We start from the raw sequence: 8,079 nt of genomic DNA, 5'->3' as shown, positions 1-8,079 counted from the left end.
ACACACACACACACACACACACACACACACACACACACACACACACATTCACATACATATGCATATATAATATACATATAAACGGACACAAGAGCATACAAATATGGATTTCATTTTCTTCTTTGCTCTTTCCTATAAGTCGTTTCTAGAAATATCTGGCTATTCCTGGTTTAAATTAAGAAATACAAATATATTGTAATCAACATCCTGTGGATATTATATGTGATATTTCAAAAAAGAAATCTAGAAGAAAGAAAAAAAATTGGGGAATTGTATGAAAAAATATTCATGCGATGTCGAAATTGAACGCAAAACGCGGAAACATTACACTTAAATATAAATTTAAATACTTAACTTGAAAGTGTATGTCGAATGAGTTTTTATATCTATCTATCTATCTATCTATCTATCGATCTATATATATATATATATATATATATATATACATGTATAAGGAATTCACAGACAACGACAAATGTAGCTTGTTATTGTTGGTTTAGCACCAGGTCAACTTAGACCTAACAAATATGCTCTGTTTACATGCTTCCTGCAATTCTAAGAGATTAGGTTATTCATTTGAGGTAGATTTTAACTAATGATTTATTATTAACTTCAGACTCACTCATCATAATGGACTATGTTTAGATATACTGAAGGCATAGCTTCCAATTTTTAAAACTAAAATATCATATAATTACATTTTCCGCTGTTGTATACCCTCTGAAAAATTAATATTGTAATTTGTGGTATGTTTTGTTTGTAGTTTTTGTTAATTGAGCGATCTTTCAGACTCTAAACTCTAAAGGGCTCGTTGCTGGCTTACTTACCGAATATTTTATCTGAATCCCTAATCCATGTTCACTAAAAGGTGTCTAAAATATGACGATTTATGGTGCGTAAGCTTACAATATTAATATTCGTCTATAATGTAGTAAGAGTGATTCAAATTTGGATGTACTGGAGTGCCGTCCCGTAATATTAAACATCTGTTGCCATAGCCACAGAAACAACTCACGTGGGTTGATCTACATGCTAGATATATCAACTAATGTCCCTAAAATCCTAGTCTTCATTCACTAGAAATGAAGGCTAAGATTTCTTGGATCTCTTCTGTTTGGCTGCCACTTTTCAATTTCCTCATTTTTCTTCAAATTGATTTCAAATTTGTAGTTCTTTTTTATGCTCATTATTGACATGAACTTTATTTTCGCCATACGTCAATAAATAAACAGTTAATAGCTTTTAGAGTTTTCAAATTTTGGGTAATTTTACCTAATCGAAATTTTAGACAGATAGGTGCCTGTTTCCATAATAACAAGCCAAACGTTAGAAAAGCATTTACAAAAAACCACGTGTTTAGAAACGCTGTGTTTTCCTGCTTATACCCATCTTTTTCTGCTCTTAAATCTACGAAATACATGTTCCTTACTTGTTTGATCATTAAATGCTTAAAACATGAGCCATCGTACAATGTTGACACTATTGTTTTGTCGTCTTACGATTGCAGTCACGCACAAAATTACAGCCTCCAAATCCTGTTTTCTGACTGGATAAAAATGACCAAACTTTAAACCTCTATAATCTTTTTTAAAAGTGTCTGGACCAAGGGAATTAGGTCCTGATATTCAGCCGGAAAAATTACATCAATACGCCATATTTGAAAAATTTCACCTAATTTTAAAAATTCAAGAAGTGCAGCTAAACCTAAAAGATCCGATTTCTTATGTGATAAAAAGAGTATTGTGACTTATAATGACACTATCCATTTGGCAACTAAAACTCTGAATCAGTTACCGTCGGATCTTTTATGTTGTTACTAGACGCGTTAAAATAACGGGTAAATTTCGTTTAAATCAGTCTAAAAAGCAAAAAAATGGATATATTAGATCAGGGTTTCCCAACCAGGGGTGCGAGATAGCATTCCAGGAGATACGGGCAGAGCTGAATTTAAAGGCGGTCAAAGAGGGCAATTTCCCCGGGCAACTTTATTCTTATACAAATTATTACTTTAAGGGGGGGGGGGCGAGACATGACAAAAGTTGGGAACCACTGTATTAGATATCGTAGTTCAAGTTACAACACTGTAAATAAAAGACAATGAAATGGTGACAGTTGATAAATTGAGACTAAAATGCAGACTTGACCAAAAGTCAAACTTGGAGTTAAATTCCTATAGTAATGAATTTAATTCTATTTTATAGAATTCTATAATTCTCTAAAATTTTAATTGGCCCGTTTATTCACTGATTAAGACACACAATCTTAATTTACCTTTTATTGGAGTTAATTTTCTCCACCTTTTAAAAATATTTTCAGCGTCGAAAAAGAAAAAAATAGGAATACCATCAAGTTGAAATAGATTTTAATTAATGTTTAATAGAGGGAGAAGGTGCATGAGCACTTCTCTCATCAAAGACAGTCCTGCCGTGACCGTATGTCTTTTATCAACAGAACAACTTACTCTTTTTTGTTTTCAAAGGCAGCAGGATGTGATTGGCAGGAGAGTTCATTGCTAATTTTAGCATGTTTTGTGACCACCTATTGGCTCCCTCGTCGGCTCGTAAACTATATTTAGAATATTATATGTGTGAGTCATTGCAAAAACTTTCACCAGGCTTTATCACTCTTCCGCTTCGAGAGGGCCACTGAAAACTTTGAATACAGCTTCTTAGCTTTGGTACAGTCACTGTAAAATTCGTATCTTTTGTAGTTCCGTTCTTTAACAGGGAGCAGCCTACACGTGCCAATTAGACGAATAAATATAAAAATAAAGAAAAGAATTTATTCGCCGATAGCCTTTCTATACTAAAACAGTTTACAAATGGATTTAATTGATTTTTATTGAAATATATGAATAGATTGTGTGTATTGTGCGACAATGAACTAGAGTGGAAGGGTTAGATTTTAAGAAGTGATAGAAAGAACGACTAACTGCAAGTTTTATTGATTAATGGTAGCTAAATACATCTGAAAAAATGTTGAAATTTATTTCCTTTGGATTATATTAAGTAGTTGGGGCTTTAATGGGGGCGTTCAGTGCGTCTATTGTAGAGCCCTTTCTAGGTTCATGTAGCGAGTTCAACGATGTTGAACACTTGCTGTGACAAACAATAAACGTTTGGACCACCGATAGTAAGTTTTATGACTAAGTCAGATGAGGAAGTGCTGTACCCTTGACTTTGTTGCAAGCCACAACTTACGGCTTATCGTCAAACCGGAAATAGAAAGGCTGGAATCGAATTAAAAAGGGGCATAAATCTATCGAAAATATAACGCTTTGATTTATGATCTTTTCCTCACCCGTAAGAATATGATTGAAAATTCTACGTTAGAGTAAATAAAAGAAAATGTCACATTGTATACAAATTAAATCCAAAAATTGACTCGCTCAAATACGCTGACACTACAAAGAAATTTGAAAAACTAACAGAATTAATCTCACGAGAAAATTATTTAGTGACGATACAACATAATAGATTATTAAAGCTTGAAACCTACTGAGGACCATAGGTCAATGTAGTCGCGTACATCCTTAATCAGAAAGCTTTGTGCCTGTGGCAGAAACCATATTTCTATTCGAAGTATGAATTCATGCATTATTCCGATTATTGCAATGTGTAATCGGATTATGACTGATGTCATATTAAGATTATGATTGATGTCATAAACACACACACACGCGCGCTCCGTCTAAGAGACAGAGATAATTATGTAATATGTATGCTCGAAAGTTGGAGGTCTTTTTTTTAGGGACTTTCAGAAGGAGGGAAAAAGTAAATATTTTATGATCTACAAAATAGAAGTGACGTTGCAAAAATCGGATTTAGAGAAAGGTAGAAAGGCGCTAAGGATTGACCTGTTACTCCAATTTAGTATAACTTGAATAAATATAGAATTAAATGCTTTTAAATCATGATCAACCTTTATTTTAATCAGGATCATTGTATTTTGAACTACGAGCAGAACTAATATGGTCGAAGACAAACCAGCCAGGATTATATGTTTAATTCTTTTCTATTTCTTTTTCTTCAGATATACTGCCCTTTTTATTTAGCTTTGATATAAAAGAAAGTTGGCTTCGGTGCTTTTTCAGCAAAGCGAGTGAAACTTCAATGTTTACTTTTTACCTCATTGTTTCCTTCATTTGATAAAAAAAGTAAGATATGTTTTTCGGGACGAATTGTTTGCTAATATGTGCAGTTTGTGCGATCGTCTCAATAGTCCTTCCTAGGCTCACAGAAGGTCCTACGTTACTGGCTGATGGCTATCTCTTGCTATGGTCCAATATGTGTGTTGCAGTAAATGTGTGTATGTGTGTATGCGTATATATGTGCGCATATATATATATATATATTTGTGTATATGTGTGTGTACGTGTGATATGTATGTGTGATAAAAATACTGTAGGAAGAATGCGATAACTACCCAACTTTTATTTTAATGATGTGTAGTGATGTTACAGTTTTGAGGTTATATGTATATTAGAAAATGTAGTGCCTGAGATAAAGTGCTAAAGTATAAGACGAGATTGAAGCTTATTTCCAAAACATTGGTGACGTTTGCTGTGAGAAAATAGAGACTTGTGTTGATAAATTTGTCTAGTAATGCCTTTTGGATATCCAACTGTGAGTTCGATCATTAAGACGAAGCTTATGATGGAGACCAAGTAAACTTTTAACAGATTCTAGTAATATATTCGCTTTGGATTAGCATGCAGTGCTGACTTCAAATCATAACACAAGTGTTACGTACGGATTAAAGATTCAATGCATCCTTACAGATATGAGATATGATGTACCTTATTTTCGTTCTACCTTATATGACATTGCTTCCATCTGAGACACAAATGAGGGGGCATATATTTTTTCGGAATAAATATATAAACTCATTGGAGGTTTACAACGCATTATACATTCGCTGAGAAGCCATTCTGGCAACTTTTCTGCCAGCACATAATATAAAGTTACTTAAAATTGTATTGTATGAATCAAACTATCCACAATGAAGTATAAGTTACTGCCTTGATTAATGGGGCTATATCTACTGGAATAATAAATATTTGAACTGCACAAATCATAATGCTGCACTCACGATAATGTTACAAAATTGCAATTTTTACATAACACAGTGCATCACACTGCATTTCGAACCAGCGTGAGAATCTCTACATTATTGCTTGATCTGCTATAAATAGTAATCATATCTCCCTTAGACCACACCAAGCAATTCGAAGCAAACGATTGTTTTATATCTTCTTTAGAGCATTACATATGATCAAAAATAAATGATGATTGTAGCTTGAATATTTTGACCTCGGTTCGCTAAATCAAGGCTGATCTGGTATCAAAGCAATAACAACACTAAATAGTAAAAGGCTTTCTGTTTGGTCACTCGACCTAATTGAAACAAAAATTACATTAGGTATTGTAGACGAGATTGCATTAATTCTTAAAGAAAAAGTGGGATTGTTATGGCTGGAAGGCCTTTGATTATTGGCTGCTCAATCAGAGTTCTTACACTCTTCCAAATAATTGCTTACAACATAAAGAACAAAAGCAATGAGGGCAAAAATAAGAACCAAGATGGTGACGAGTCAACGAGAAGCCCCCTACACAGTCATTTAATCTATTATAAATAACAGTCAGCTCAGACTCAAATCACACCCAATCATCTTTAACAAATGAATGATATTTGGGATAATGTAGTCCCAGAAGTATTATGCTCTAAATGTTTTCACTATACGTGACCTCAGACACAGAATTTCTGGAGCCAAATAACGAAGATTTCAGTGGTATTGTGTTGAACTGGGCAAAAACGCTGCAGAATCTTATAAAATGTTTCTGACTGCTTGTAGATTAACTTGTATGAGCCGAGCATAAGATACTCATAGACGGCAGAAAGAAAGTGAGAGACGATGAGAAAAATGGGAGGGACAGAGACGTCAGAACATCAGAGCTGGTTGAAAAAAATCGCAATTTTCTGGATGAAAAGCACTGTGCGTCTGTAAAGGCAATAAACATACAGTTTGGAGTTAGTGTGGAAACTGTCATAGAATTATTCATGAAGATCTGAACATACGCAACATTTGTGAAGATTTTATTCACAGGGTTCTCAATGACAAATAGAAGGAATAACGCATTAGTAAAAGTAGAGGAGGGTTGGGCACATTACCTCCGATAAAAGAGTACTTCAATCTCTGGTGACGAAAGCTGAATCTACTGCTATGATCCATAGACTAAGATAGCGAACCCAATGGAAGCATCCTGGTTCCCCCAGATCCAAAATTGTCTGGTAAATCAAGTCTCCTTTTTCGACAGCAAGGGCATCATCTGTCTCCATTGGGTTCTCTCTGGTCTGACCGTCAAGTAAGAGTACTTTATATGGTGTTTAAAGGAGTTCAGGAAGAGATTGTGTTTTAAATGTGCCGGTGGTATCTGTACCAGGGCAATGTACCAGTCCACAGTTCCATCATGATAACGATCTACTGGTCTTGCTACCTGTGACTTTTGGTTGTTCCCCACGCTGAAGGAGAACTTCAGGGGCAGTCGTTTTGAAGACATGAAACTGAAGGAATGTTTGACGAGAGTTCTGGACATCTCCATTTTGGAGGTTTTCCATAAGGCCTTCCCGAAATGGCTAGTGTACTTTAACAAGTGCACCGAAGCCGGAGGATTCTAGAGTTGTATATCTTTATAATTAATAAATTTCTCTCCTGGAAAAGTCTCAAACCTTCTGGAATGCACTTTGTAATTCATTTACAAACATGATTGCTTTCATAACTAAGGGTGAAATTATAATTATTAAAAAATCTTAGCTTATTATATCAGGCAAGAGAGCGCCCACTGAAACAACTCAAAGTGTTTAGTTTACATATAAATAGATGTCACTTTACATTCCACGTCCAAACTTGAACCGTTTCTTGTTCGTACAAGTTATATTGCAATGAATGTCTATTTCTTTTCATTACGTTATCAGATCTCCTCATATACATTACATAAACATTTCTGCGCCTGTGTATTACACCCCCTACATGCACACATACATATGTGTATGTTGTATATATATGTATGTAGGTGTATATATATATATATATATATATATATATATATATATATATATATATATATATATATACATACATACACACACACATATATACTTATACATCACACACACACACATATATATATATGATATATGTACAGCACACAAATACGCGCGCGCACACAATTAGATATTATATATACACACAAACATATGCTCGCGCACAAACATATGTGGGATACGGTGCATTAATCGAAAACACATTTCTCGTAACGTCATCCCTTGACAGTGTATTACCGAAAGAGAAAAATAATCGAAAATATATTATTCAACATCATATACACCGAAAGACAAATACAGAGAAAACATACAAATAAAACGAAAATGTATGTTGATTACTTTTCTAAACGTCTTCTTGTAATGTTAAAAAGCGAACAAATCATTTTTACAAATGAAATAAATTTTCACGATTTTTTGTGTATATCTGTCATTTTCACAGAAAATATATGCCAATATAGAAGAGATATTTGAATGAACAGATTAAAATTTTATAAGTGCAAGAAACCCTCCCCTTTTTTCAAATATAATATATCTTTTATTTTTTATCTTTTCTTTTACTTGTTTCAGTCATGAGACTGCAGCTATGGGACCCCGCCTTAGAGAAGTTTAATCGAATAAATCGACACAAGTACTTTCTTTTTCTAAAGCGTGGTACATACTTTTACTATCGGTCTCTTATTCTGAACTTTTATGTTACGGGATTGTAAACATACCAACACCGGTTTCCAAAGAGTGGTTGGGTACAAACACAGATACAAAGATACGCATGCATTCACAGACACAGACACATACACATACGCACACACAACACACACACAGACATACACACACAGAGACATACACACACAGAGACATACACACACAGAGACATACACACACAGAGACATACACACACACAAGTACATATATACATTCTTTATATATCTCTATCCCCTCACTCTCTCTCTCTCTCTATGTATATATATATAAATATAT

General features: G+C 34.2%; 2 long non-coding RNA genes across 2 annotated transcripts in view; both read right to left on the bottom strand.

Moving 5' to 3' along the window:
* The window catches only part of LOC106868829 (uncharacterized), a 67,782-nt gene that overhangs the window by 18,717 nt on the left and 40,986 nt on the right, over positions 1-8,079 (bottom strand). The window lies entirely within an intron of this gene.
* On the bottom strand, positions 2,348-3,619 carry LOC128247100 (uncharacterized). The gene is made up of 2 exons (XR_008263521.1): positions 3,499-3,619; positions 2,348-2,734 (listed from the first exon to the last, which is right to left on the bottom strand). It is a non-coding gene; the product is annotated as an uncharacterized LOC128247100 (long non-coding RNA).

Source organism: Octopus bimaculoides, chromosome 2, assembly GCF_001194135.2.
Source record: "Octopus bimaculoides isolate UCB-OBI-ISO-001 chromosome 2, ASM119413v2, whole genome shotgun sequence".
In the NCBI taxonomy this organism is placed as follows: domain Eukaryota; kingdom Metazoa; phylum Mollusca; class Cephalopoda; order Octopoda; family Octopodidae; genus Octopus; species Octopus bimaculoides.
The sequence above is the reverse complement of the archived record's forward strand: the minus strand, read 5'-3'. Positions and strand labels throughout refer to the sequence as shown.